This window comes from Sus scrofa, chromosome 15, assembly GCF_054392235.1.
Source record: "Sus scrofa isolate SSC_HxYL_T2T_F1_AM1 chromosome 15, Sscrofa_HxYL_maternal_Yorkshire_Landrace_v2.0, whole genome shotgun sequence".
Classification (NCBI taxonomy): Eukaryota; Metazoa; Chordata; class Mammalia; order Artiodactyla; family Suidae; genus Sus; species Sus scrofa.
Genome location: NC_139397.1, coordinates 123,738,242 through 123,765,962, shown reverse-complemented (window position 1 = coordinate 123,765,962; position 27,721 = coordinate 123,738,242). Strand labels below are relative to the sequence as shown.

Sequence of the window (27,721 nt, the reverse complement as noted above, 5' to 3'; positions counted from 1 at the left end):
TACTGGAGTTCCCGTTGTGGCTCAGTGGAAACAAATCTGACTAGCATTCATGAGGATGCAGGTTCGATCCCTGGCCTCAGGCAGTGGGTTAAGGATCCGGCGTTGCCGTGAGCTGTGGTGTGGGTCACAGAAGAGGCTCGGATCTGGCATTGCTGTGGCTGTGGTGTAGGCCGGTGACTACAGCTCCGATTAGACCCCCAGCCTGGAAAACTCCATGTGCCACAGGTGTGGCCCTGAAAAGATTAAAAAAAAAAAAAAAATTCTGAGGGAAAATTATTAAAAAAAAAAAAAGGAAATATCAAAGAAACTTAGATTGAGAGATATTCTACAAAATAACTGGTACTCTTCAAAAGGACGGAGGTCCGGAAAAACATGGAGAGACTGGTGTCTAGAGCAGAAAAAGGACATTAGCAGTAGACTGGCAAAATATGAATAAAGTCTGCAGTTTAGGCAACAACAACAAAAATTACAACAGCACATACCCAAAGTTATTTCTCTCTAGAATTGGGCTACTCTACGTAATATTAAGCAATTCATTTCTAGAATTTGTTTTTCCAATTGTTAGGTAACACGAAAAGCATTTGTAGTATGCTTTAAGGTTTTTAGCTGAAATAGTAGCAGTTAGGTTGCTTACTGCTTGTCTTTTTTTTTTTTTTTTTTTTTTTTTTTCTTTTTTGCCCCAAGCCCCCTTCCAGGTATATGGAGTTCCTGGGCCAGGGATCAGATCCAAGCTATAGTCTGATTCTAAGCCAAAGCTGTGGCAACACTGGATCCACAGTGCCAGGCCAGGGATGGAACCTGCATCCCAGCCCTCCCAAGACGCCATTGATCCGGTTTCATCACAGCAGAAACTCCACTGTTTGTCTTCTTTTTTTTTTTTTTTCTTGGTCTTTTTGTCTTTTTAGGGCATATGGAGATTTTTCAGGCTAGAGGTCCAATCAGAACTGTAGCTAGGGGTCCGAGGGGCTGACCTACACCACAGCTCAGGGCAACAACAGGTCCTTAACCCACTGCCTGAGGCCAGGGATCAAACCCGCATCCTCAAGGTTGCTAGTCAGGTTCGCTAACCACTGAGCCACGACGGGAACTCGTGTTTGTCTTTTAATAATACTGTTTTCTCTTAAGATGGCTTAATTTTGGAAGAAGTGGTGTGTTTTGGAAGACTCAGTATGCTTCAACAGTGTAACGACTCTGAGTCAATAGTACAGATTAAGGAAAACAAATACCATTAATGGGTGCAATCCAAAAATGAAAAATTTGACAACTTAGTTCCTCCATATACAGCAGGTGCAGCCCTAAAAAAAATTAATAAAAACCCCACACAAATAATAAAAACTGAAACTATAAATACACAAATTCCTTTCAATAGCTTAAAAGAATGAACATTTCAGAAGTGTCCTGAATTCAAGTGAAGATAAGAGAGGGAAGCGGAATTCCCACCCTGGTGCAGTGGAAACGAATCCGACAGGAACCATGAGGTTGCGGGTTCGATCCCTGGCCTTGCTCAGGCGGTTAAGTATCTGGTGTTGCTGTGGCCGGCAGCTACAGCTCAGATTTGACCCCTAGCCGGGGAACTTCTATATGCCTCGGGTGTGACCCTAGAAAAGACAAAAAAAAAAAAAAAAAAAAAAAAAAAGAGGGAAGCAAAACCCGCCCCCTCAAAAATAACACACCAACAGTTTGATTCAGATAAAATAGAAACCCTCTTCCAATAGAGTTTTTTTTTGGTTTGTTTTTTTGTTTTTTGTCTTTTTAGGATCATACCTGTGGCATATGGAGGTTCCCAGGCTAGGGGTCATATCTGAGCTGCAGTTGCTGGCCTACCCATAGCAACAGCAACACCAGATCTGAGCCACGTCTTCCACCTACACCACAGCTCACAGCAACACAACATCCTTAACCCACTGAGAGAGGCCAGGGGTCGAACCTCTGTCCTCATGGATACTAGTTGGGTTCCTTACCCCTGAGCAATGATGGAAACTCCCTCCGTTCCAATAGAAAAGTAAAGACAAATGAGTTCCCGTTGTGGCTCAGTGGTTAACAAATCCCACTAGCATCCATGAGGATGCAGGTTCAATCCCTGGCCTCACTCAGTGGGTTAAAGATCTGGTATTGCTGTGAGTTGTGGTGTAGGTCGCAGACTCGGCTCAGATCTTGCATTGCTATGGCTGTGGTATAGCCCAGCGGCTACAGCTCGGATTTGACCCCTAGCCTGGGAACCTCCATATGACTCAGGGGCTGCCCTAAAGAGCAAAAAAAAGTAAGGACAAATTACCTGCATGGAGTTTTTACATGAGTTTTCTAGGAATTGTATCATGTGCCTCTCTCCCTGTGATTATTTTCTTAGCTTCATTTTTTAAATTTTTTTTTATTTTTTTGTCTTTTTTTTCTATGGCCGCCCTCGCAGCACATGGAGGTTCCCAGGCTAGGGGTCTAACCGGATCTGTAGCCGCTGGCCTACACCACAGCCACAGCAACGTGGGATCTGAGCCACGTCTGTGACTTACACCACAGCTCATGGCAACGATGGCTCCCTAACCCACCGAGCGAGGCCAGGGATTGAACCTGAAACCCCATGGTCCCTAATCGGGTTCATTAACCATTGAGCCAGGAAGGTAACTTCTTAGTTTCATTTCTGAGAGCTGGACACCTACTGTGAGATAGAGTGATAATTTATCACATCATCAGAGATTCCTGCGTGAACTGTTCTGACTTTGCTGCTCATACATTTTAGGTAACGGAATTCTTCCCTCCTTCCTCCAGGCAGAGAAACGTGGTGCCTACCATCTAGCTCGAGGCGGGCCTAACGGGCCTTCTCTGAGGCTAAAGTTAACATCCCCCTCTGGACAGAGCTATAGGAAGCATCTGTGCATCCTACCACAAACTGAGATGGTCCACTCTTTCCCCATGTGAAGTACAAATTCTGTTCGTATTAAATTACCTAATTGTGGAGTTCCCATCATGGCTCAGTGGTTAATGAATCTGACGAGGAACCATGAGGTTGCAGGTTCAATCCCTGGCCTTGCTTAGTGGGTTAAGGATCCGGTGTTGCCATGAGCTGTGGTGTAGGTCATAGACGAGGCTTGGATCCCACATTGCTGTGGCTCTGGCGTAGGCTGGCAGCTACAGCTCCGATTCGACCCCTAGCCTGGGAATGTCCATATGCCGAGGGAGCGGCCCAAGAAAAGGCAGAAAGACCAAAAAAAAAAAAAAAAAAAAAAAAATTACTTAACTGTGCTTGCTTTCTACATTTAAAATGTTTAGCTGTATAAAACATCATGGTAATAACCTCTGAGAAAAGTGACATGATTTATGGCTATGTAAATGTTTATTTAATTCTTCCCAGTTGGTCAATATTGATTTTTTTTTTCCTGTCTATAATTTGAAGGAAACTTGTATTATGAAAGCTATTCTGACAAATCTTTTGTTATTATGTTCTAGAACCATCTATGGTGACAGCAAAACTCAGGGAACAATGTGAGTTAATTAACAGCTGCCAAGTTACCTGGAGGAGCAGATGGTTTCATTGATCACGTCCTACAAGGTGGGGGAAGGGAATGCTCAAAGACATTTGCTCAAATATGCTCGAGAGTTTCCATACAAAAGGCTGTAATGAAAGCCCTATTTTATTTTTCCTCTTGTACGGTGATTCTCTTGTTTTCCAACCTGTTAAGTTTTCAATATTAAGTGATGCAAGTCATTTCAAAATAGAGTATACATTAGTTTTTTAGAAATAGAGCACAGATATTTTAAGTGTTTTTAGCAATAAAGAATGCACAACAGAAATATGCCAATAGAAAAAAAGCAGAATACTTAACACCACTCCCAGGGTTTGGCTGTTTTTTTTTTTTTATAGCTTGACTATCACAAGGTCAAATGGAATATAATGCTCAAAGGTTACGGGCATAATTAGAATTGCACAGATATTTTACTAATCATCTCGGACTCTTTCAGTGCGATTAACAGAAAGTCCACACTTGCTTCCTTAGAACGCTTCTCATTTAACTCATCTAAAAGCCATGTCTTAATTATCTAAGAGTCTCAGGGACTGTACTGCTTAAAAATTCAGTATCTAAAATATTCATTAATTCAAGAAATATTTATGGTGTGTATTTTGTGCTAGGCACTGTTCTGGATGCTAAGTCAACAAAACAGATCAAAAGAAAAAGAGGATAAAACCACTCCACTTTCATGGAGCTGATTTTTTTTTTTTTTTGGCCGAACCTCAGCATATGGAAGTTCCTGGGCCAGACAAGGAACTTCTGCCACAGCAGTGACCTCAGCCACTGTAATGACAATGTCTACCCTTAACTCTCTGCACCACAAGAGAACTCCATGGATATATATTTGGCCTTTTTAGGGCCAAATAAAGTCTTTTGGGGCTTTTGGGGGCTGCACTTATGCCATATGGAAGGTCCTAGGCTAGGGGTTGAATGGGAGCTGCAGCTACTGGCCTATGCCACAGCCACTGTCATGGCAACACGAGATCCAAGCTGCATCTGCAACCTGCACCACAGCTCATGTCAACACTAGACCCTTAACCCACTGAGCAAGACCAGGGATCGAACCCTTGTCCTCGTGGATACTAGTTGGGTTCATTACAGCTGAGCTACCACAGGAACTGCTTGAGCTGATATATATTTTTTTATTTTATTTTTTTATATTTTCTAGGGCCGCACCCTCTGCATATGGAGGTTCCCAGGCTAGGGGTCCAATTGGAGCTGTAGTCTCCGGCCTACACCACAACCACAGCAACGTGGAATCCAAGCCGAGTCTGGGACCTATACCACAGCTCACGGCAATGCTGGATCCTCAACCCACTGAGTAAGGTCAGAGATTGAACCCGCAACTTACGGTTCCTAGTCGAATTTGTCTACCACTGAGCCATGACAGGAACGCCTGAGCTGATATTTTTAAAGGTAGGATCTGTATAAAATATTACCCCCCTGAAAATAATCCTTTTCTTTCTTGCCAGACTTAAGCCACTTGAGGGCAGGAACCACTGTTTCCCCAATACTCTAACCACAATGCCTGGCACACTATAAATGATTCATAGGTACTCCTTGAATAATTAAATAGCAGAAGATCCTTTTTTTTTTTTTTTTTAAATAGGGCTGCACCTGTGGCACATGAAGGTTCCCAGGCTAGGGGTTGAATTGGAGCTGTAGCTTCTGGCCTACACCAGAGCCACAGCAACGCAAGACTCAAGCTGCATCTGCAACCTATACCACAGCTCACGGCAACGCCAGATCCTTAACCCACTGAGCCAGGCCAGGGATCGAACCTGTGTCCTCATGGATGCTAGTCAGATTTGTTAACCACTGAGCCACTACAGGAACTCCCAGAAGATCCTTTTTGCTTAAGCACAAACAATGGTTCTTCATTCCCTGTTATATCTGTTCAAACTTTTTGGCTTAGCTTTCAAAGTCCTCTTATTTGGGCTCTACCCTACTGCTTTTTTTCCCTCTATTTTTCTGCAACACTTTCTGTGGAAGCATGCTCACTCCTGCTTTACCAAATACTATTTCCTCTGCTGCAGGGAAATAGAAATTCTCTCCATTTAGATCAACAAACACTGATCTAATATCTTCTATGTGCCAGGACTGTGTGAGATGTCCACGAATCTTCTTGAATCTGCACACACTTTTTTTTCGGTTTTTAGGAGTAGGATAAGCTCAGAGTTCTGAGAGCAGCCCCAGGTCCCTCGGCTAAGTCAGGCTGCCTTCTCTCCTGACCCTGCCCCTTTCATTCTCTACTAAGAGCCCTTGCTTGGTCTCCAATGGCTTTCCAGATGGTATTTATTTTTGCAACTAGATCATAAGCTCCCTGTGCATAACTGTGTATTATATTTTCTTTTCTGTCTCTGAAGAGCCTAATGGAGTACCATGCCCAGCCAGCCTATTTATTATCACACTGAGAAGGTTAACCAACTCAGGCTAAGTTTCATACTTTCGACTGTAAGAAAGTTAACCTTTGCCACAAATTCTGTCTCTTAAGTTCTATATGCTCAGAACCTGCTGTGTGAAAAAATACTTCCTTTTAATCTTATTTGAGATTCAAGTTCTTTTTTTTTTTTTTTTGGCCGCACCCACAGCATATGGAGGTTCCCAGGCTAGGGGTCGAATCAGAGCTAAAGCTGCTAGCCTGTCCCATAGCCACAGCAACGTGGAATCCGAGCCATGGCTGTGACCTACACCACACCTTGTGGCAATGATGGATCCTTAACCCACTGAGTGAGGCCAGGGATGGAACCCTCATCCTCAATGGATACTAGTGGGGTTCAATACCGCTGAGCCAAGATGGGAACTCCAAGCTGTATTTTGATGAGATAACCTATCCAGATCAAAAGTTTTCATCAGTCAGCAAATTTGCCATCAACATGTTTTCTATTCTATATCGTTCTATTCTTTTCAGTAGGTTACAAACTGCTAAAGTGTTTTTTTATTTTTTGGCTGTGCCCATGGCATATGGAAGTTCTGGGGCCAGAGGTCAAGCCGGTGCCACAGCAGCAACCTGCTGCATGCAGCGACAACACCAGATCCTTAGCCCATGCTGCCACGAGGGAACTCCTGCTAAAGTGATTTCTTAAGTTCCCTGTTGTAAACACTCATTCCACAGAGTTGAGTTGCCTTGACACTGTGCAACCCAGCACCCTGAATAAGACCCCTATAATCATTTTCTGTTACAGCCAAATGCCAGGGAAATGCCTAAGTATCTGGCACATGGCTGAGTGAATAAATGTTTGTGGTTTGTGTTGGCTGAGCCTGTTCCTACTATGAAAACATATAGTTCAATTATATTTTTAAAAATTAATCAGTTGCCCAAGAACACTAATAACTTTAATCAAAAAGAGAAATCTCGGAGTTCCCGTCGTGGCTCAGTGGTTAACGAATCCCACTAGGAACCATGAGGTTGTGGGTTCGATCCCTGGCCTTGCTCAGTGGGTTAAGGATCTGGTGTTGCCGTGAGCTGTGGTGTAGGTCGCAGATGCGGCTCAGATCTGGCGTTGCTGTGGCTCTGGCGTAGGCCAGTGGCTACAGCTCCAATTAGACCCCTAACCTGGGACCCTCCATGTGCTGCAGATGTGGCCCTGGGGAAAAAAAAAAAAAGATCTCACACAAATCATGCAAGAAAATAGTAAATTATGTAAATAGGGTTTTAATTAATTTGATATTTGCTTTTCAATAACTTAGAAATTGACTCTAGAACAAGGTCCCTTTTTACAGTTTTTTTTTTTTTTTCTGCCTTTTTCTAGGGCCGCTTCTGTAGCATATGGAGGTTCCCAGGCTAGGGGTCAAATCGGAGCTGCAGCCGCCAGCCTATGCCACAGCCACAGCAATGTGGGATCTGAGCCGCATCTGCAACCCATACCACAGCTCATGGCAATGCCGGATTCTTAACCCACTGAGCAAGGCCAGGGATTGAACCCACAACCTTATGGTTCCTAGTCAGATTCGTTAACCACTGCACCACGACGGGAACTCCATTTACAGTTTTCTAATTAAAGACCTACTTTAATTCCAGGCGCTTTCTATGAATTCAGAGAAAAGAAACAGAAATGGACAGTTATGGAGTAGTTGTTATATGTCATACATTATACTTCCTATGGTCCTATAAATCATCTCATTCAAGCAATTGTGCTGAGAATGAGAGCACTGAGGTTTGAGAGGCTAGGGAACTTGCCTCAGTTTGTACAGTTAGTAAATGAATATTAGCTCTTGAGTTCCCGCTGTGGCTCAGAGGAAATGAACCTGACTAGCATCTATGAGGACGCAGGTTCAATCCCTGGCCTTGCTCAGTGGGTTAAGGATCCAGTGTTGCTGTGGGCTGTGGTTGCAGATCTGGCTCAGATCTGGTGTCGCTGCACCTGCGGTGTAGGTTGGCAGCCACAGCTTCTAATTTGACCCCTAGCCTGGGGAACCTCCATATGCTGTGGATGTGGCCCTAAAAAGATAAAAGACAAAAACAAACAAAAACTATTAGCTCTGGGATTCATACAAGGTTTTTTTGGCAGGCGGCGGGGGGAGGGGGGGTGCTGGGCCTGCGGCACACTGAGGTTCCCCAACCAGGAATCAAACCAGTGCTATAGCTACAACCTGAGCCACAGCAGTGACAACACCAGCTCTTTAACCCACTGTGTCACTAGAGAACTCTGCATGTGCATTTTATTTATTTTTCTTTTCTTCCTTTCTTTTCTCTTTTCCTGGGGCATATGGAAATTCCCAGGCTAGGGGTCAAATCAGAGCTGCAGCTGCTGGCTTACGCCACAGCCACAGCAACACCAGATTCAACCTACACCATAGCTCTTGCCAACACCGGATCCTTAACCCACTGAGTGGGGCCAGGGATCAAACTCACATCCTCATGGAGTTCCCATCGTGGCTCAGTGGTTAACGAATCTGAGTAGCATCTATGAAGGTGCAGGTTTGATCCGTAGCCTTTCTCAGTGGGTTAAGGATCTGGCTTGCTGTCAACTGTGGCATAGGTCACAGACTTAGCTCGGAACCTGCGATGCTACGGCTGTGGTGTAGGCCAGCAGCTACAGATCTGACTCGATCCCTAACCTGAGAACCTCCATGTGCCACAGGTGCGGCTGTAAAAAGCAAAACAAAACAAAACAAAAACAAACAAAACCCAAAAAAACCCACATCCGCATGGATACTAGTCATGAGGTAACAAAACCCTGCTGAACCACAACAGGAACTCCCTGAACATATTTCATAAACCTTTCTATGCCTTGCTGTCAAAAGTCTTTCCTTTTCAATACCTCATATTGAAATTTAAATGCTTTTCTCTCTCTTTAGAATGGCTGGGGAAAGTGTTAATTAGTCACGATATTTCTCCTGTTGTGTAGTCCCCCTATGTACTCTTTCTGCACCCCATTTTACACACACACACAAACTATTTTTGGTCACATCCAGAGCATGTGGAAGTTCCCAGGCCAGGGATCGAACCTGAGCCACAGCAGTGAAAACACTGGATTCTTAACCAACTATACCACAGGAGAATTTCTCCCATTTTATATTTTTAAGACCTTGATTGAGTCTGAAGGACACTGAAATCTTAAAATTCTTTGTTGCAGACTGTCAACTATCTGGGTATTCCAAAATACCTGGAAAAAAAAAATCAATGGACTTTTTTTACAGGTAGCTGGTATGCCATAATCATAATCTTCTATTTTTTTTTCTGTGTTGAATTAACTTGTGATTGGTAGCTGCTAGGTCCACTGTCTCGGTAGTGTTTAAAAACAAAACAAAGCAAAACACAGAGAAAACATGGCTCCATGACCTTGGGTAGTGCCGCCTGGCAAGGTGTTTATTGGCAAGCAACCCAAGAGAGCAGTGACCTTTACATGGCACTAAGACCCCACCTCGTGCCTTACATGCACTCTGCCCTGTAATCCTCAACAACACAAGGAGGTAGACACTATTATCCCCAAGAGGTTAAGTGGCTTGCCCAGGGTCTCACTACCAAGGAAATTTGTGGAGCCAAGTTGCTCAATCAGATGGCCTTGACTGAGGATTAAACTCTTAACCACTACAGCTCTCTGGCACCAGAGGAACCCATGGGGGGGCATTCTAGAAAACAATTCAAGGCATTAACGTAAGAATAAGGTCATTATACACTCAAGCTGGCACAAGAAGGCTTCAGGAACAAGATTTTGGGCAAGGTATCAGAGCAGAGTGGGACTTAACTGGCAGTGCTGAGAAGGAGAGAGGCATCAAGAAGGGTCAAGGCTTGCCATGGGGGCAAAAAACGCACGTGTAAAAGAAGGAGGCTAGGTTGGGTAGTTTTTTTTTGTCTTTTGGGCCACACCTGCGGTATAGGGAGGTTCCCAGGCTAGGGGGCTAATCAGAGCTGTAGCTGCCAGCCCATGCCACAGCCACAGCAATGCAGGATCCGAGCCGAGTCTGCGACCTACACCACGGCTCACAGCAACACCGGATTCTTCACCCACTGAGTGAGGCCAGGGATTGAACCCACAACCTCATGGTTCCTAGTCAGATTCGTTTCTGCTGTGCCACGAGGGGAACTCCTAGGTTGGGTAATTTTTAGTAGAATCCTATCTACTTCTGCTGCCATCATTTCTTTCTCTTTCTGGTTTTCCTTAAGAATTCCATAAAACAGGAGTTCCCATTGTGACTCAGTGGGTTAAGAATCTGACTAGTATCCATGAGGATGTGGGTTCATTCGCTGGCCTTGCTCAGTGGGTTAAAGGATCTGGTGTTGCCGTGAGCTGCGGTATAGGTCACAGACAGCTCAGATCCCAAGTTGCTGTGGCTGTGGTGTAGGCCAGGAGCTGCAGCTCTGATTTGACCCCTAGCCTGGGAACTTCCATATGCCACAGGTGCAGCCCTAAAAAGTGGGTTAAGGATCCAACCTTGCCATAAGCTGCAGTGTAGGTTGCAGATGAAGCTCAGATCTGGCATTGCTGTGGCTGTGACACAGGCCTGCAGCTGCAGCTCTGATTTGACCCCCTAGCCCAGGAACTTCCATATGCCGCAGGTACAGCCCTAAAAAAGAAAAAAAAATTAAAATGCAAATACCTACTTTAAGACCATACGGTATCCAGACATGCATAAAACAGAAACACCAGTGTATGCAGTTAAGGTAAACAGTACAATTTTTAATTATTGTTATTTTTTTGTCTTTTTGCCATTTCTTGGGCTGCTTCCACGGCCTATGGAGGTTCCCAGGCTAGGGGTTGAGTCAGAGCTGTAGCCGCTGGCCTACGCCACAGCCACAGCCATGCGGGATCTGAGCCGCGTCTGCAACTTACACCACAGCTCATGGCAACGCCGGATCGTTAACCCACTGAGCAAGGGCAGGGACTGAACCCGCAACCTCATGGTTCCTAGTCAGATTCGTTAACCACTGCGCCACAACGGGAACTCCCAATTTTTAATTATTGACTGAGGTCTTTTTCTCCTTCCTGGTGTACTACAACTGGCCTTACCATTTTATATATTTGATAATCTTCCTTCCTTGAATTTAAATCAAGCAGTTTAAATTGTGTTAATAGTTATTCGTTATTTTAATTGAGGGAGAGGATTTCCCCCTTTTCCCCCACCCTTACCATTGAATTCCAGTAAGCCTGTAACAGATATATGGCCAAGATATTATAGTACAGGAAGTCCAAACTTATTAATGGGCTGTGTTCCAGAGGATCGCTGTAAATTAGCTATTTGGAGCCTGGGGTTTATTTTCCCATGGAGATAGTGGTTAAGTTCCCAGCGGGTCTGCAAAAGCTTAACCAGGAATGTAGCAGAAACGAACACTGTCACCTTTGTGTCGATCTTACTCCAAGGACTCTGTGGATTTCTCTTCTTACTACAATGTTTTAGCTAACCACCACTTTTGGGACACAGTTTTCTCATTACTAATTACAGGAAAGGTTGACTATCAGTTGTAACTCTACCCAAATCCAATTTTTTTTTTTTTGCTTTTTAGGGCCTCACCCGAGGCATATGGAGGTTCCCAAGCTAGGGGTTTAATTGGAGCTGTAGCTGCTGGCCTACTACACCACAGCCACAGCAACACAGGATCCTCAACCCACTGAGCCGGGCCAGGGATCGAACCCAGAACCTCATAGTTCCTAGTTGGATTTGTGCTGCGCCATGACGGGAACTCCCCAAATCCAACCTTTAATGCTGTTTTGGGGTGTTTCTTTTTACTAATCATTAGTAAACATCATTAGTAAGGAGAGTTGTTCTCCGTAGCCTAACGACAGGAGTCAATAGAATGGCCCAAGAATGCTGATAGCCCAGGCAAGCTCACATTCTCTGCCAGCAGCAGGACAAGAAGGCAGTGAAATGGCACAAGGGACACGTCTTGTCCCTGCCACCTCCACTAACCATCTGGTTCCCAGAGGATATCTTTTGTCCCTTATGGGAATGAAAAAAACCCCAAAACCTTCTTGGTTTCTGGCTTGGCATTAGGTAGTAGTTCCCAGATCTTAGTGCCCCTGGGTAGGTGTTAGAACTTGGAGATTACCTGATCATTCTTTTCCTTTTTTTTAACTTAATTATTTTTTGGCCATGCCCACAGCATGCAGAAGTTCCCAAGCCGGGGTGAAGCCTGTGCCACAGCAGTAACCAGAGCCAAAGCACTGACAACCATGGATTCTTAACCTGCTGAACCAGGGAACTCCTACCTGATAATGTTTTGACTATAGTTGAATCTATATTACAGAAACTTCATATTTGAATAACCTAAGGCTATGATGTGGATGTCTCCCAAATACATAGCTTGTCTCAGATACATTTTCTTCAGGGCATACTAACCATAGTGAAACCAAAATCTTTGTTTTAGATAGAAACATTGCCAATAAGTGTTTCCCAAACAGAAATGCTTAAAGTGAAAAAAATTTACAGGAGTTCCCATTGTGGCACAGCAGAAATGAACCCGTATCCACGAGGATGCAGGTTCGATCCTTGGCCCCCATCATCGGGTTAAAGATCCATTGTTGCTGTGAGCTGCGATGTAGGTCACAGACGCGGCTCGGATCCTGCATTGCTGTGGCTGCGGCCAGTAGCTGTAGCTCAGCTTTGACCCCTAGCCTGGGAACTTCCATATGCTGTGGGTGTGGCCCTAAAAAGCAAAAAAAAAAAAGTAAAAAATAAATTTACTGAGTAGCATTGAGAACTTTGTCTAGATACTCATGTTGCAACAGAACAAAGGGTGGGGAAAAAAAAAGTAATTGTAATGTATACATTTAAGGATAACTTGATCCCCTTGCTGTACAGTGGGAAAATAAAATTAAAATAAATAAATAAATAAAAGCAAATAAATAAATAAATAAAAGCAAATAAATAAATTAATAAATTTACATTTACGACCATAATAGTATGATTTTGAAAATTTTTAGGCTCTGTACACACCCTGCTTCTTTTCAGCTCCTTGGGAGTTTTTAAACTACTGGGGACCCCTTGGTATGACTTAGAAAAAAACATTTCTGTGATTAGGGAAGGTTTACATTCACACACCTACTCCTCCCCCAAATCCTCCACTAAATTTGCATAACCATGTCTGCTGTCAGTGTCTATTTATTTTTTTATTTATTGTCTTTTTAGGGCCACAGCCTCGGCATATGGAAGTTCCCAGGCTAGGGGTTAGCCTGCCTCTGCACAGCCACGGGGAACACCAGATCTGAGCCTCATCTGCCATCTTCATACACTGCAGCTTGTGACAACGTAGGATCCTTAACCCACCAAGCGAAGGCTAGGGACTGAACCTGCATCCTCATGGATACTGAACGCCTGTCGGTGTCTTTTAAATACTTGGTGATTCTTTATTTTATTTTATTTTTTTGTCTCTTTAAGGGCACACCCGAGGCACATGGAGTTTCCCAGGCTAGGGGCTGAATCGGAGCAGTAGCCGCCAGCCTACGCCACAGCCACAGCCACGCCAGATCTGAGCCCTGTCTGCGACCTACACCACAGCTCATGGCAACAATGGATCCTTAACACACTCGAGCAAGGCCAGGGATCGAACCTACAACCTCATGGTTCCTAGTTGGATTCGTTTCTGCTGCTGCGCCACACGGGAACTCCAATACTTGGTGATTCTGTCAGCAAACATCTGGCAATAAAGGCATTGCTTAAAGATATCTAGTATAGTAAACACGCATAAATCTTTCACTTTAAATCCACACAACCTGTGAATGAGCTCTTTTAAGGATATAGGTGTTATTTTCTTAATAAAAATATTAAGTGTTCACATGAGGTGGCTAATTTTTACAAAATTAAAATCATTAATACCAAAAGACAGACTGATTAAAGCTTCTAATAAGAGTAAAAATATTAAGCAAGTGTATCCTATTTCAACTAAAGACCAAACAAGCTACTTGAGAAATAAAGGCGTAATAACAGAATAAATAAAAGACAGTACTGCCTTTCAATGGACAAAAAAATATAACTATATACATATATATTTGCATTCCTCAAAACAACGGAGAGAGTAAGGGAGTTGGCAAGGTGAAACAAGCCACGGGTTGCCACTAATGAATGAAGGGGGTGCCAACTGCTGGCTACTCAAAGTTTGTTTCTGGCAAAGAGTAAACGGCAGGAACTTAACATTTCCAGACAGACAGTATAAAGCTAAGCTAGCCACTTCATAAACTATAGAGCAAAAGGATTTGGAATCATATTGGGAAGCTTTAGGGCCAAGAAGCTCTGCACTCCTTGAAAGTGAAGACAATTATCCCAACTGCTTTTTTTTTCCCTTGGTCTTTTTAGGGCCGCACTGGTGGCATACGGACGGACATTCCCAAGCTAGGGGTGGAATTTGAGCTGTAGCCGATGGCCCATACCACAGCAACGTGGAACCCAAGATGCGTCTGCTACCTACACCACAGCTCATGGCAACGCTGGATCCTTAACCCACTGAGCCAGGCCCGGGATCGAACCTTCGTCTTCATGGATACTAGTCAGATTCGTTTCCGCTGAGCCATGACGGGAACTCCCCAACTGTTTTTAAAAGAGGAAAAAAGGGGAAAGAGGGAACAAGGAAGGAAAGAAAAATAACAGTTTTTGGGGCTCTTGAGGGAGTCAAAGGAGAGCACATACGTGAAAGTGTCTAGCAAGGTTACCGAGATGTATTAGGTGCTCAGTCTTGGCCAAATTTGAGCATTGGGAATTTTATTGGCCAAAATAGGGTTATTTAAGGTTAATGATGTCAGTTTTGTTAGCACCTGTAGTTTCTAGGAATTAGAGACTTAACACCTGAAATGAGTTCAATTGTCAATCGAAATAAACACTGACCAATAAAATTCACCAATATTGCAACCATAGCAGGATTCCTTTCTGGTTTGGGTTGTAACTCCCCAAGTCTGGGCTACCTAGCTCAGCTGGTGGATAAACATCATGGATTACAGCCCAGAAAAAGTCAAGCTTCATAAAGGGAAAGACATTGAAATGTTAAGATTATGCACCATAACCCTCTCCCCAGACAGACATCATACCAACAAGCTTGCTGGTCACAAGAGGGATTGCATAAAAAGGTGCAGTCAGCTTAAAGCAAATACATCTTAATTTCTTGAAAAATTCAAAGCATATCTATAAAGTCACATCACATACAAGGAACAGGTTGTTCAAAACATGTTTTTCAAGTCTACTAAATTTCTTCATCGAGGGAACGGATTTCCTTGTCATGATCAAGGTGACCGATTTCAGAAAGTTGTAAGGGAAAGAAAATCAGGACTATTCAGGTACTGTATTCAAAATTAAATGATAAAGATGGGGGTCGGCATGAAATTAATAAAAATCTGTTATACGCATTATCTGAACTCACTTTACGGGAATTTCTAAATTTGGATGCTCAAAAAATAAGCATTTTTTTAAAAAATGAGTCAGCAGTTATTTCTAAATGCTTTGTAATAAATTTTAAATGAAAATTAAATATTCAACTTATTCAAGGCACTAATATTACAAATTCATTCCTCCTATGTTAGCCAACATGGGTCAGAAAAATAACTTTTAGTACAAGAATCAATTCATCTTTCCCTGTAGAACATACAAAAAACCTTTTGTTCATTTTCTAGTACTCTTCTCTTTCTTTATGAAAATAGCAAAATATCTCTGAAATTTATTCTCCTCCAATAAGAGTTTTATGGGAATTGTTGCAAGTGGGCAGCATCCTATTCTCCCTTACCTCTGGGTTACCTCAGCATTGGGTAACTTTGATCCCATCTGTCTACAAAGCTTTGCTCATTAAAAAAAAAAAAAAATAGATCCATGACATTCATTGCAAAATATTAAAAGTATTTTATACAGTTTGACAGCACACTGGAAGTTCTGAACATGTCAACTCTTAACAAAAATGTAACAAAAATTGACATATTTCTCAAAAAGTGGACAGCAATATGTGTAATGCACCAAAGATCTGAACCTTAAAGGAACAAAATAAAAAAAAAATTAAATGCCTGGTATAATTCTAAATAAGCAATTTTTCTTTAAGAAAATCTAATGCTGTCTTTAAAATCTATTTCCAGTTTTACAGTAACCTTTCTTCATGGGCAGAACATAACAGCATTAGGATTTTTTCCAGAAACGTGGTCAGTTATACTTAAGTTGTATTTAACCCCCCAGTGATCTCTGCCTTAATTTGCACTGTGAAAAATAAACTGCTCTATCTTGCCTTTCTGGATTGTCAATAGGTTTTATTTACATTGCTTTGAGAAAAGGAGACAAAAGACATCCTTTTACAATTGTCTTCCAGCAATCTCAGTTTGGAGAAGGCTATATAACACAAATTCTTATATATAATATAAGGAGACATAAATATTTTCTATACACAAATGTGTAAGTAGGCAAAGATAAAGTGGCTATGAAGTCTCTTAAAGTCCAAATTTATAAACTGACCACCAGACCCAGAACTTAGATCTGTAATGAAAAAAAAAATCATTATCAGCCTGAAAAAAAAATGTCATATCCCACTGTCACTAACATGGAAAAAATTAAATAGAAAATAGAAAATAATAATCACCGGAAAACCTGTGTCTTGTAAAGATTTCTTTCCATCAGAAGATGCAGAAACATTTTTCCCCCTGGTGCAAATGCAAACGTTTCTCAAGCACCCCCAGTTTCTTGCCCGCTTTTTTCCCCCAGGCGCCGGTGTAGACGGCCGGTGTGGACCTTTTTCCAGAGATGAGAGGTAGAAATTTGTACTTTATCGGGAGCGGGTGCACTTTTCCCCCCGGCCCCCCTTTCCTCTGCCTCCAAGATGGTAGGAAAGTTGTCGTTTCGGAGGGCAGAGGAGCTGCTCTCTGGTGTTATGTCCTCGCAGTGCCTGTAGTGGTGCTGTAGGAGGCTGCTGCCTCTTCTTGTGCAGCCCCGGCAGCCCTGCCTTCTTGGCTGGAGAGTATATTCAGGGATTTCCCCTTAATAATCACCGACCCTGGGAGCACTTTTTAGTTTCCAAAATAAAAATATGATCCTCACCCCTCTTGCTTGACAGGGAAAGGCTCTCGCCGGAGCCCAGGGGGGAGCAGTAGCAGCGGCAGCCGAGCTTCCTAGTCCATTGCCAGCGCCTCTCACTCTGATCTGTCAGCCCAGCCGAGGGAAAAGGGGGGAAGGAGAAAAAAAAAAAAGCAGCTGAAAGGTAAGCAGAGGCGGCCCCAGGCCCGGCCCACATCCCCGGGCTCCCGTAGGGCGGCGGGCTGGGCCGCGCTGGCAGGGCGGGCGGCGAGCGCGCTTACGTGAGGCCGGGGATTCGCCGGCCCGCGCCAGGCCCCGGGCAGAGAATGAAAGGGTGAGAGGGGCCAGCGCCGGGGTGTCGGGGGCTCAGGGCCCGGGGACCTGGGGGGCGCCCACGGGCAGCGACGGCCGGCGGCCGGGCGGGGGTCCAGCTGGGACCGGAGCGGGGCGAACGGCGCGGCCTGCGCGGGCCGGGATGGGGGTGTGGGGCGGGGGGGGGGGGCGCCGGCTAGGCCTCGGGCCGGCGGGCCTCTCGGGGGCCGCGCCCTGCCCCCGCAACCCGGGCCTCCCCGCGCCCTTCGGCTCCCCCGGGGCCTCCGGGCGGGACGGCGGCGCTGCTGGGCCGAAGCCTGCGCGGGCCCCCGGGAGGCTCCCCCGCGGGGCGGCAGGCCCGGGCGGCCGGGACAGGGGCGTCAGGGCCTAGGAGTGGGGAATGGGCGCTCAGTCGCCCCCTCCCCCGGGTCTCTCGCCGACGCCCCCCACCCCCGATTCCGGTAATAGTTGAATTTATTTCTCTCCCTCCTCTGCGCTCCGGGCGGCCAGGCCGGGGCGGGGCGGGCGGCCTGGCGGGCGTGGGGTGGGGTGGAGGGGCGGTGAGGAGTCAGGTGCAGCCGCGGCCCGGAAAGTTTCCTTTTAGGCCCGAATTGGGGGCTGGCCTCCTTTCGGGGAGCCCGGGTCCTAGCGCTCGCGACCCCCGAGGGCGTGGGGGAGAGCACTCGGCTATTTTGAAACTCTTTGCCAGTTCCCGTCCGTGGAAGGTACTCCGCCCCTGCACCCCTCGCCCGCGCCCCACCCCGCTCCCCCGGCGAGCCCTTCCAGGGCTGCGAACTCCAGCCCGGTCCCCGGGAGCCCCCCGGCTGGGGAGAGGGCCCTCTCTGCCCGTTTGCAAAAGTTTTCCAGGGATTTGTCTTAGTCTATTAGTTAGTGACTGGGCTTTTTGCAGTGGGAAGGGAGGAGGTAAATTCAGGTGGTATTTCTACTGGGCAGGCTTTCCTAATCGCTTTTTCAGCCCTTACCCGGGAAAGCGGGGGGGTGTTAATTTCAGATTTCGCACCCACCCTTCTTTCATCCCGGAATCCTTTGGGTCTTGGGCCCCCTTTTTTGGACAGCCCTGCGGGGGGAAAGATGTAGGGAGCGGCGAAGAGACTGTCAGTGAGAGGGGGCTGAAGCAGCCCCCAGATGGAGGAGTTTCCTGTGCTATTTGGTCACTGTCCGGGAAAACAAACACGGGGACAGGAGCCAAAGGGGGAGACCCTGGCTGTCAGGACGGACCCTGCTGGGAAGCAGTAAGAATGGGGGAGGAGAGGAGGTGGGCAGGGCAGCTCCTGAAACGAGGTCTACAGTTTAAAGATGAGTCGTTTATTTATTCTGATGATAACTATTTGGATTTTTGCAATACTGTTATGTTCGACCCTCGAAATAGAAAAAATGGGGATTTTAAGGAAACTTGTTATTGCCACAGCTCAGAAGGGTCTGTGGAAGAGCCCTCGGGGAACTGAACATAGCTGACACAGTGTGGTTTGGGTATGGTTTTTGTTTTTTTTCCTCTATGTTTAAACGGATTTAGCTATATTTTGGTGGCATGAGTTTTGAAAGTTAAAAAAAAAAAAATGTCGAAAGCTGAAATTTCCACATCTAGATTTCCTGCTTTTCGGGGATGGGATGTTTCCTGTGGCTATACACTTAACCTCCTGGGGTTCTTTAGTGTGGAAGTCGAGATGTTAATGTGCCCTGCCCCCTACTCCCAGCCCCCAGCCTGGGCAGGTTTGCAGAGGTTACTTTGACTCTTTCATTTGTTCTTTTCTTCCCTGCGCTTTTTAGCGGACCTAGGGCAGGAGCTTGTGTGTGGGTATGTGGGTCCTGCCTGGTGCAGCCTGGAGTTCGCTGGTAAAGGTGTTCCACATTCTGACCACTCAGCCCCCAGAGCACTATTTCCCAGGGAGAAGCTGGCACTTGCAGAGCAATGGGTAACCCATGACTTGGTCAGTGCTCACTTCTGTTGGTGTGGAAGCAAGATTCCTTCTGTAATCCTTATTAAGTGTTGTGTTTTCCTTTTGTCTGCCTAAAATAAAACTCCTTCTGTTTCTCCACAGTGACAGCTACCCAGCCATTTAGCATTTTACTTAAGAAAAGCGTGATATTTGAGATTGTATGGGTTTCATACAGCAATGCAAATTACATTTAATGGTGGTTTAACATTATTGATTAATTGAAATTGCTTATTGATTTGGGTGTATTCATATACTGGTGTACCCAAAATTGTTATTTCTGTTACAGCTTGCCTTTATTTTTAGAGCATATTGGATAGACGAAATCACTCTATGAGTCTCTTAGGACTTTATAAATTTTTAAAAAGTTTTTTGCCTCATAATTTGATATTTTTAAGCTAATTCGGTCAGTTTCACATTGCTAAGCTTTCAAAAACTATATATGTACAAATCCCAAAGTTCTGTACAAACCCCCCTCCCCCACTTTCCTAATCTAATCACCCATGGGCCACTTTATTCTTGAAGGAATGGTGCATTTGATCATCTAAACAGTTACATTGTATTTGAAACTAAAAAGGCTTTCAGGGCAAATATTGACTTAATTTTAAATTGCTAAGGTAATGTGCTTTTTTGCTATTAAACATTTAGTTTCAAAAGTAGATGATTAATGTATATATTTGAAGTAATCAAGTTTTCTTTCCTCTGAAAGATTGTATTAAGGAAATTTGTATACCCTACCCCAAGCATTTTTCTCAGCACATCATGTCAGTGCTGTTTTTAGAGAAATGAAGTTATAGTTTACCTGGGTTTAAAAATTTCTAAGTCAGAACACCCAAAGTTAAATATGTTATTAAAAAAAAAATGCTGATCCATTCATTCTTATGGGAGATGCCCCCCCCCCCCAGGGCTTGCAGCTCTCACTGTCCAGGTTTGGAACGGTAGATATGGAAAATGAGAGGTCGTTTATATCTGAGTACAGTTAGCAGTATTCTCAGACCGCACCTCGTAGTGGTAACTTGTAAACAGTGGATGAATAGGTGAAGACTGGGTTGGAGGCAGCAAATTGTTCTCAAAGCAGATACTCTGCTGCTTCTACACTGGTCTCCCATCTAAGTCCCTTTAACTAATGCTAATGCAACTTTGTGCTTTGCAAAACAAACTGAAGTGGAGTCTCCTTCCCACTCCCATCTGGTAACAGTTTGTCTCAGAACCCAGACTGTAGTGGCTGGTTTTAGACGGTGCTTCTGGATTTAGGGGAACACTTGCAAAGATACTCTTGATCAGCTTAAAGTGCAAACCTTAGGCCTCTTTTATTTCTTCCCACCTTGCATTTAAGATGCCAGGCTACTTGGTTTTGATTCTTTCCCAGATTTGACTTGTTTTTAAGAGCGTTTTGGTTGCATTTTATTTGTACCAGGGTATCCTGCACTCAGCCACATTTAGACTGGGCCTTGGGTTCTGATCCCAGTTCTTCCACTGGGCGGGTTCCTCGGTAAAATGGAAGTAAAATTTTTCTGAGGTAAAGGTTAGGTGAGCTAGCCCATGTGCTTGGTCTAGATTCCCCTAGCCCACCTTACTTTTCTATTAGCAACATCTAAATACTGTTTCTATTGTTTGTTTGCTTTTTTTTTCTTACTAAAGGTAATATGTGCCCATATTCATCCCATTCAAGAGATAAGCATTTTTGGAGTTCCCATAGTGGCGCTGTGGTTAACGAATTCCGACAAGGGACCATGAGGTTGCAGGTTCGATCCCTGCACTTGCTCAGTGGGTTAAGGATCTGGCGTTACCGTGAGCTGTGGTGTAGGTTGCAGACGCTGCTCGGATCCCGCATTGCTGTGGCTCTGGCGTAGGCCAGTCGCTGTAGCTCCGATTTGACCCCTAGCCTGGGAACCTCCATATGCCTTGGGAGCGGCCCTAGAAAAGGTGAAAAGACCAAAAAAAAAAAAAAAAAGAGATAATCATTGTTAACATTTAGTTGTGTTTTCTCTTTCTATTTTGTCATTGTATGAGTGTATATACCACATAATCCTAGGAGCATACATTTAACAATGTTAAATAGTTTTGTATTGGTTAAAAGCTTGGGCTGAGGAGTCAAGTTAACCTTCAGTCCTACCTATGTGACTTGGATAAATTACCTTATCCCATTGAGTCTCGTTCATCTGTGAAAGGGGGTGATAATAACACCTTCTTAATAGGGTTGCTGAGATGATCCAACGAGGAATTGCACAGAAAGCCTTTAGCGTGGTGCCTGGTGCATGACCTTTATATACTATTTTCCTTTAAAAAATTGTAATATTCTTGATGTGAATTATTTCAGTGTGAATGCTTGACTCAGTAATACTAGTATTTGGGTACAGATGCAATATAATTTCTTCTATCGGACAAATAAGTGTTTTTGTGCCAATAAAAAATCAGGATATTCACAAAGTTTCAGCAGCTTGATGTTTAGCCTAGTCTCTGCTGTTGAACTCTTGAGGCGGCAAAGGTGGGTTTACTTCTAGCCCCTTTTTAAATTCTTGCAGTAATCTGCCTGCAGGTATCTGTGTTGCCTGGCTTTGAAGGGCCGAATAGTCTGTGGCTTATAGGCTCACCTTGGGAGGGTGGGATGTTTATCTGAGTTGATGATGGGATTTGCTGAAGCCAGTGCTGTTTCCTTCATTAAACTTCTTTAGTGGTAGCTACAGGCCTTGTAATAAAAAGACTCATTCTCTGCCCTTGAGGAGTTTTCAGTCTAGTGGAGAAGAAAAATAATGCTGACATTTACAACATTGAATGATGGGGGATAGATTAGCCCGGAGGAAGGAAACCTACTTATTCTGGCCTAGGGGCAAGCAGTAAGGATTTTTTTTGGGGGGGGGCGGATTTCTACCCTAAGTGAATGGGAGGAGTTAGAAAGGCATTCCAGGAGGTGGGACCTGCAAGTAGAATAAAGGCCTCAGGACAAAGGAGTAATCTGTATTGCAAATTGGAGGAGCCGGGGAGTGGGAATAAATAGTGGGCAAGGGAGGGGCCAGCCTGGCCAGGTCCTAAGGAGTTTGGATGTAGGCAAAGGGGTTTGGATGCCGTTTCCATTTGTGAAGGCCTTTGGCCAGATAAATTGTTTGCATTTTAGAGGATTTGAATCGTACAGAAAGTGGAACAAAGGAGGGCCAGTGAGACAGCTGCTGAGAAGAGAGTGAAGGTTTGAACTAACCTGGCAGTGGAGATGGAGAGAAGTCAGTGGAGAGACGGGTTATAGAGGTAAAGTGGTCTGCAAAGATTGACCGGATGTAGGTGTGGGAAACCATACTTCTGTAGATGGACAGCTGAAGCTGTAGGAGTAGAAAAGTTTGGCTGAGTCGGTGGTTCTTAGCCTTTTTTGGGCAATCTGATGAACTTTCTGGACTCTTCTCCAGAAAAGTGCACTTATGCATATTCACAATTGTATATATTTGGCTTGAAACCTGGGATAATAACTTCTGGTTTGGGGTAAATAAAATGAAAGCCTATAAAAATGTTTGGTTTGACACTCATTCTGTGTGTGTGTGTGACTTTGTCACAGACACTTCACAGATGAGGAAACAGCTTTATGAAATAACTGGCTCAAGGTCACACCTTGTATTTTAACAGTTTAAATGAGCTGCTGACCTGAAAAAGATTTTGTGGGAAAATTTGGATTTTTATTTTCTTTTGAAAAATTGGAAGATCCAGAAACCTTAGATCTGCATTTTTTTACCCCCTAATCGCAATGACTTGTTGGAACTGGTTTGAGTCTGCCCTTTAGATGAGCAAAGTCTGCCCTTGACCCACCCCTGCAGCCTGTGGAGGCATTTCATCTTGCATCCCTATAAAATAAGATTAAAAGAATCTTGGGGAAAATTGACATATAAGTGTGGAGGCTAAGAGAAAGGAGGCCACTGGCTGAGCAGCCACAAAGAGATTTTTTTAAGAAAGAGAAAGTAGTCAGCAGTGTCAAAGGCTGCGGAGAGGTCAAGTAAGATAAGCATGGAAAAGTGTACCTGGAATTTAGCAACTGAGAGGCCATTAGTTTCAGATTCTTAGTATAGAAGAACTTTGAGGACTACAGCTACAATTTAATTTTTCTTCTTCTTGTCCTGCACTATAGGGTTTCTAATTAAGAGTGACTGTGTCATGGATAGGACCTCAGAAAGCATTTGTTGTAAAGGGTTATTAACTGGAACTAATAAACGCTGTGACCCAAACACTGCTCATGGTTAATATTTTCCATCCCAAGAAGACCAGTATGTAGAGTGTAGGAAATATGATTTTTATTATGGATTGTAGGAAACAGTTCTCAGTGGATTTTGTTACCCTTACCCCCAAGAAGATGGGAGGGCCTGATTTAATGGAGAATTACATAGTACCATTCAGAAAACCACCAGCAGCTGGAGACTGCATTTCAGCCCTGCAGATCTTTGATTAAAATGATAATACCAATAAACTACTACTTAGTGCTCTAATAGTAGTTAACATTAAGTGATTACTATGTGCAGAGTACCATGCACATGAAATACCTAATTTAATTCTCTTAAGTGACTCAATGAGGTGTAGATACTATTATAATCCTCTCTTTGCAGTTGAGAAAACTAAATAACTTGCCCAAGGTCAAACACCTAGTTATTAGCAGAACCAGATTTGACCACAGTCTTTGAAACCCCCTAAAGCCAGTGACTGGATGAGCTATCCTTTCCTTTTTAATAAATTAGGTAAGGAACTCAACTAGCATAAAGGCCATTTTAATTACAATTTATAATGCAAACGTATTTGTACAATACTGTTTGAGCACAGTATTTGGCACATAATAGGCATTCGATAAGCTTTTGATTTATTTTTAAATATTCTAGTTTGAATTTTATGTTGGGTATTGTTTATATTTTGGGGCGATAGGCAAATTTTCTCACTGACCTTTCTCTTTGAATCATCAATTGATAGATTTTCATCATTTCTGAGCTAATTTTACTACTTTTCACATTGATGTGGGATTTAAAAAAATATCAATACATTCATCTTTTAGTATCAGATTTTTATGCTCCATGAAGTTGATTTAAAACTCATTTCAGGAGAGTTCCCTGGTAGTCTCGTGGTTAGGAGTTGGCGCTGTCACCACTGAAGCCTGGGTTTGATCCCTCGTCTGGGAACTGAGATCCTGCATTAAGATCGGCATCAGATCCTGCTGCAGGCATGCTGAAGCCAAAAAACAAAACTCATTCCAAAAAAAAGCTTAAAATGGTGGAGGAAGGACACATTTTTTAAGACTTTACAATATGTTATCTGGGATGAGTAAATATTTGTTTGTATTAAATATATTAGCGGAGTTCCCGTCGTGGCGCAGTGGTTAACGAATCTAACTAGGAGCCATAAGGTTGCGGGTTCGATCCCTGGCCTCGCTCAGCCGGTTAAGGATCCGGCATTACCATGGGCTGTGGTGTAGGTCTCAGATCCCGAGTTGCTGTGGCTCTGGTGTAGGCTGACAGCTACAGCTCCGATTAGACCCCCAGCCCTGGGAACCTCCATATGCCGAGGGAGTGGCCCTAGAAAAGGCAAAAAGACAAATAAATAAATTAAATAAATAAATAAAAATGGAATGGTATTACCCCCCCACCAAAAAATGAAAGAAGAAAAATTGTAAGGTTATGTTGTAGGACTAGGCTCCTAAAAGGGGGTAGGTATACAATTACAGATGGCAATTAGGGGAGAATGCTGTGGCGGTGAAATGAACATGCTCCTGAAACATGAGACTCAAAAGAACAGTAATGACATACAGAGATTACACACAGAGGTGAGACAGCAGCAGTCCCAAAGAGAATAATGTTCATACTTTTGGTTTATGGTTGCTATTGCAAAACCAGAAGGACTGTATGTAGCTTTTGCTGAAAGCTTATCTTCCTTACTTTTCTCCCTGCTGTTGTCTTATTCTTTCATATTTGCAGGAAGAAAGAAACTATGGAAAGGAATTGTTTGATTTTTCTTTCTTTCTTTTTTTTTTGTTTTTTTTGTTTTACATTTTTTTTTTTTTTTTTTTTGCTTTTTTGTTTTTTAGGGCCACACTTGCGACATATGGAGGTTCCCAGGCTAGGGGTTGAATTGGAGCTATCCTTGCCAGCCTACACCACAGCTACAGCAAAGCCAGATCTGAGCCCTGTCTGTGACCTACACCACAGCTCATGGCAACACTGGATCTTTAACCCACTGATCAAGGCCAGGGATCGAACCTGCAGCCTTATGGTTCCTAGTTGGATTCATTTTGGCTGTGCCACAACTGGAACTCATCCTTTTTTTTTTTTTTTTTTTTTCTTTAAATGGTCACACCTGAGACATATGAAAGTTCCCAGGCCAGAGGCTGAGTCTGAGCTGCAGCTGCAGCAACGCTGGATCCTTTAACCACTGTGTCCAGCCTAACCCACTGTGCCTAGCTGGGGATCGAACCTGTAACTCCACAGTACCTGAACTGCTGCAGTTGGATTCTAAACCCACTGTGCTACAGTGGGAACTCCTGTTTTATTTTTCAATTAAATTCAACATATAATATCAAAGAGGATTTTTTTTTTTTCTTTTTAGGACTGTACCCTCGGTGTATGGAGGGTCCCCGGAACCAGGCCGTGTCTTCAATCTACACCACAGCTGGATCCTTAACCCACTAAGCAAGGCCAGGGATGGAACCCGAGTCCTTCTGGATACTAGTTGGATTCATTAACCTCTGAGCCACAACGGGAACACCTTTTTTTTTTTTTTTTTACGATTTTACACCTACCCATACCTCCTGGAGTTCCCGTTGTGGCTTAGCAGGTTACAAATCTGACTAGTATCTGTGAAGATGTGGATTTGATCCCTGGCCTTGTTCAGGGGTTAAGGATGCAGTGATGTTGTGAGCTGTGGTGCAGGTCACCTGTGGTGTAGGTCGCAGATGCAGCTCAGATCTGGCATTGCTGCAGCTCTGATTGGCCCCTGGCCTTGGAACTTGCATATGCCGCAGGTGCAGCCCTAAAGAGAAAAAAAACCACCTACCCATATTTCTTACCCCTGAATTCCAGTATATGGATATGCTTGCTGAGCATATTCTTTCTGTGAGTCTGTTTTAAGTAATTGTTATTTTGCTTTTTGGGGGGGTAATAATTAATAAGGGTATCCTAGTGCTGCTTTAAAGTGCTTAATTGCCTTAATTCTCTTCTGTAAGGGAGCATAGATGTGTTTGTATCCTAAGTAGGCTATTTCCACAGTTGAAGAGTATCTGCTATGCCTGTGGTAAATTTAGCCTAGTTTGGATTTCTTTTTTAAGTGATAGTCATGTAGTAAAAGATGAAGCTTAGGTGTAGTTCTTCATGGATTAGACAATGGGGTAGTATTTAAATCTTAGAGTCTGTAGTACATTTGATTATGATCATGTGGGCTTTATATAGTGTATGTTTCCTTTCTCAATTATATCTTACAATGCAAAGAGTGAAGGCCATGTGAACTTGGCTTTTGGTAGAGTAGGGGTAGAGAGCTTCGGTGGTGGAAGACTCGATGTAAGGAATGAAAAAATAATAGAGTTCTTTTTGTTTTTTCCTGAGATCTACCTTAGTGCTTTTGTCATTCTTTCTTTCTTTCTTTCTTTTTTTTTTTTTTTTTTCCTCTCTTTTTCTAGGGCTGCACCTGCAGCATATGGAGGTTCTCAGGCTAGGGGTTGAATTGGAGCTATAGCTGCCGGCCTACACCACAGCCACAGCAACTCAGGATCCGAGCCGCATTTGCGACCTACACCACAGCTCATGGCAATGCCGGATCCTTAACCCACTGAGCAGGGCCAGGGATCGAACCCACAACCTCATGGTTCCTAGTCGGATTCGTTAACCGCTGCACTATGACGGGAACTCCATGATTTCTTTTTTAATTAAAAAGAAAAAAACTTTGGAAATCCCTTGTAGCCCAGTGGCTTAAAGGTCCAGTGTTGTCATTGAGGTGGCCTGGATTGCTGCTATGGCATGGGTTCAATCCCTGGCCCGGGAACGTCCACCTTCTGTGGGCACAGCAAAAAAAAGAAAAAAAGAAAAAACCTTTAATGTAGAAAAAATCAGATGAATACTTGTTTCCAGTTTATAGACAAAATGATTTTGATATTAAATCATACTCATTTAGAAGGAAGTTAGATTTCATAGCAGAGGGCCATTTATCCCAACAGTTTTTCCTTTTATGGTATATAAAGTGAGTCTGAATACATCAGGAAATTGAAAATATAAGTAAAAAGATTAAATTGGGCTTTTAAAAGACGGGTTTGAAAGTGGAGAACAGGTAAGTGGTTGTTCAAAAAGAAGGTGGAAAGAATAATACAAAGTTGGCATTGAGTAGGACTTCAAAACATTAAAAATCAAAGAACTAGAAAAAAATAATCATAAGTAGATGTAAAAAAGTTTAAGATTGAAGAGAAGTTTTTTATAAGGTGTTGCAATTAAGTACCCTTTGTAATGGCATAGAGGTGATTAGGGAGCGCTTTGGTACCTTGTGGCAAATGCTGAAAGAGGGCAGTTGGATAGATAATGTATTCTTAGCTTGGTGAGA

The 27,721-nt window shown here is 43.6% G+C and overlaps 1 protein-coding gene and 2 long non-coding RNA genes across 13 annotated transcripts in view; 1 reads left to right on the top strand and 2 right to left on the bottom strand.

Annotated features, from left to right (window-relative positions):
• Positions 1-14,468, bottom strand: part of LOC146396106 (uncharacterized) — a 271,106-nt gene extending 256,638 nt beyond the window's left edge. Inside the window, exons 1-2 of the long non-coding RNA XR_014829120.1 lie at positions 13,118-14,468; positions 11,402-12,560 (exon numbers count right to left, since the gene is read on the bottom strand). This is a non-coding gene — a long non-coding RNA (uncharacterized LOC146396106). The remainder of the gene's footprint in view (positions 1-11,401; positions 12,561-13,117) is intronic.
• Positions 14,469-16,715: 2,247 nt separating this feature from the next.
• INO80D (INO80 complex subunit D) overlaps positions 16,716-27,721 on the top strand; it is a 75,364-nt gene continuing 64,358 nt past the window's right edge. For 4 of the 11 annotated variants that reach the window (XM_084998743.1, XM_021076044.2, XM_021076046.2 and 1 more), the window contains exon 1: positions 16,716-17,100. The gene's annotated coding sequence lies outside the window, so the exon portion shown is untranslated. Of the gene's footprint in view, positions 17,101-17,147; positions 17,251-17,560; positions 17,690-17,790; positions 17,954-27,721 lie in introns of those variants that run through there. The other 7 variants (XM_084998742.1, XM_084998741.1, XM_021076045.2 and 4 more) reach the window with 3 other exon arrangements.
• On the bottom strand, positions 21,073-27,218 carry LOC146396105 (uncharacterized). Its single transcript, XR_014829121.1, has 2 exons — positions 27,038-27,218; positions 21,073-24,324 (listed from the first exon to the last, which is right to left on the bottom strand). It is a non-coding gene; the product is annotated as an uncharacterized LOC146396105 (long non-coding RNA).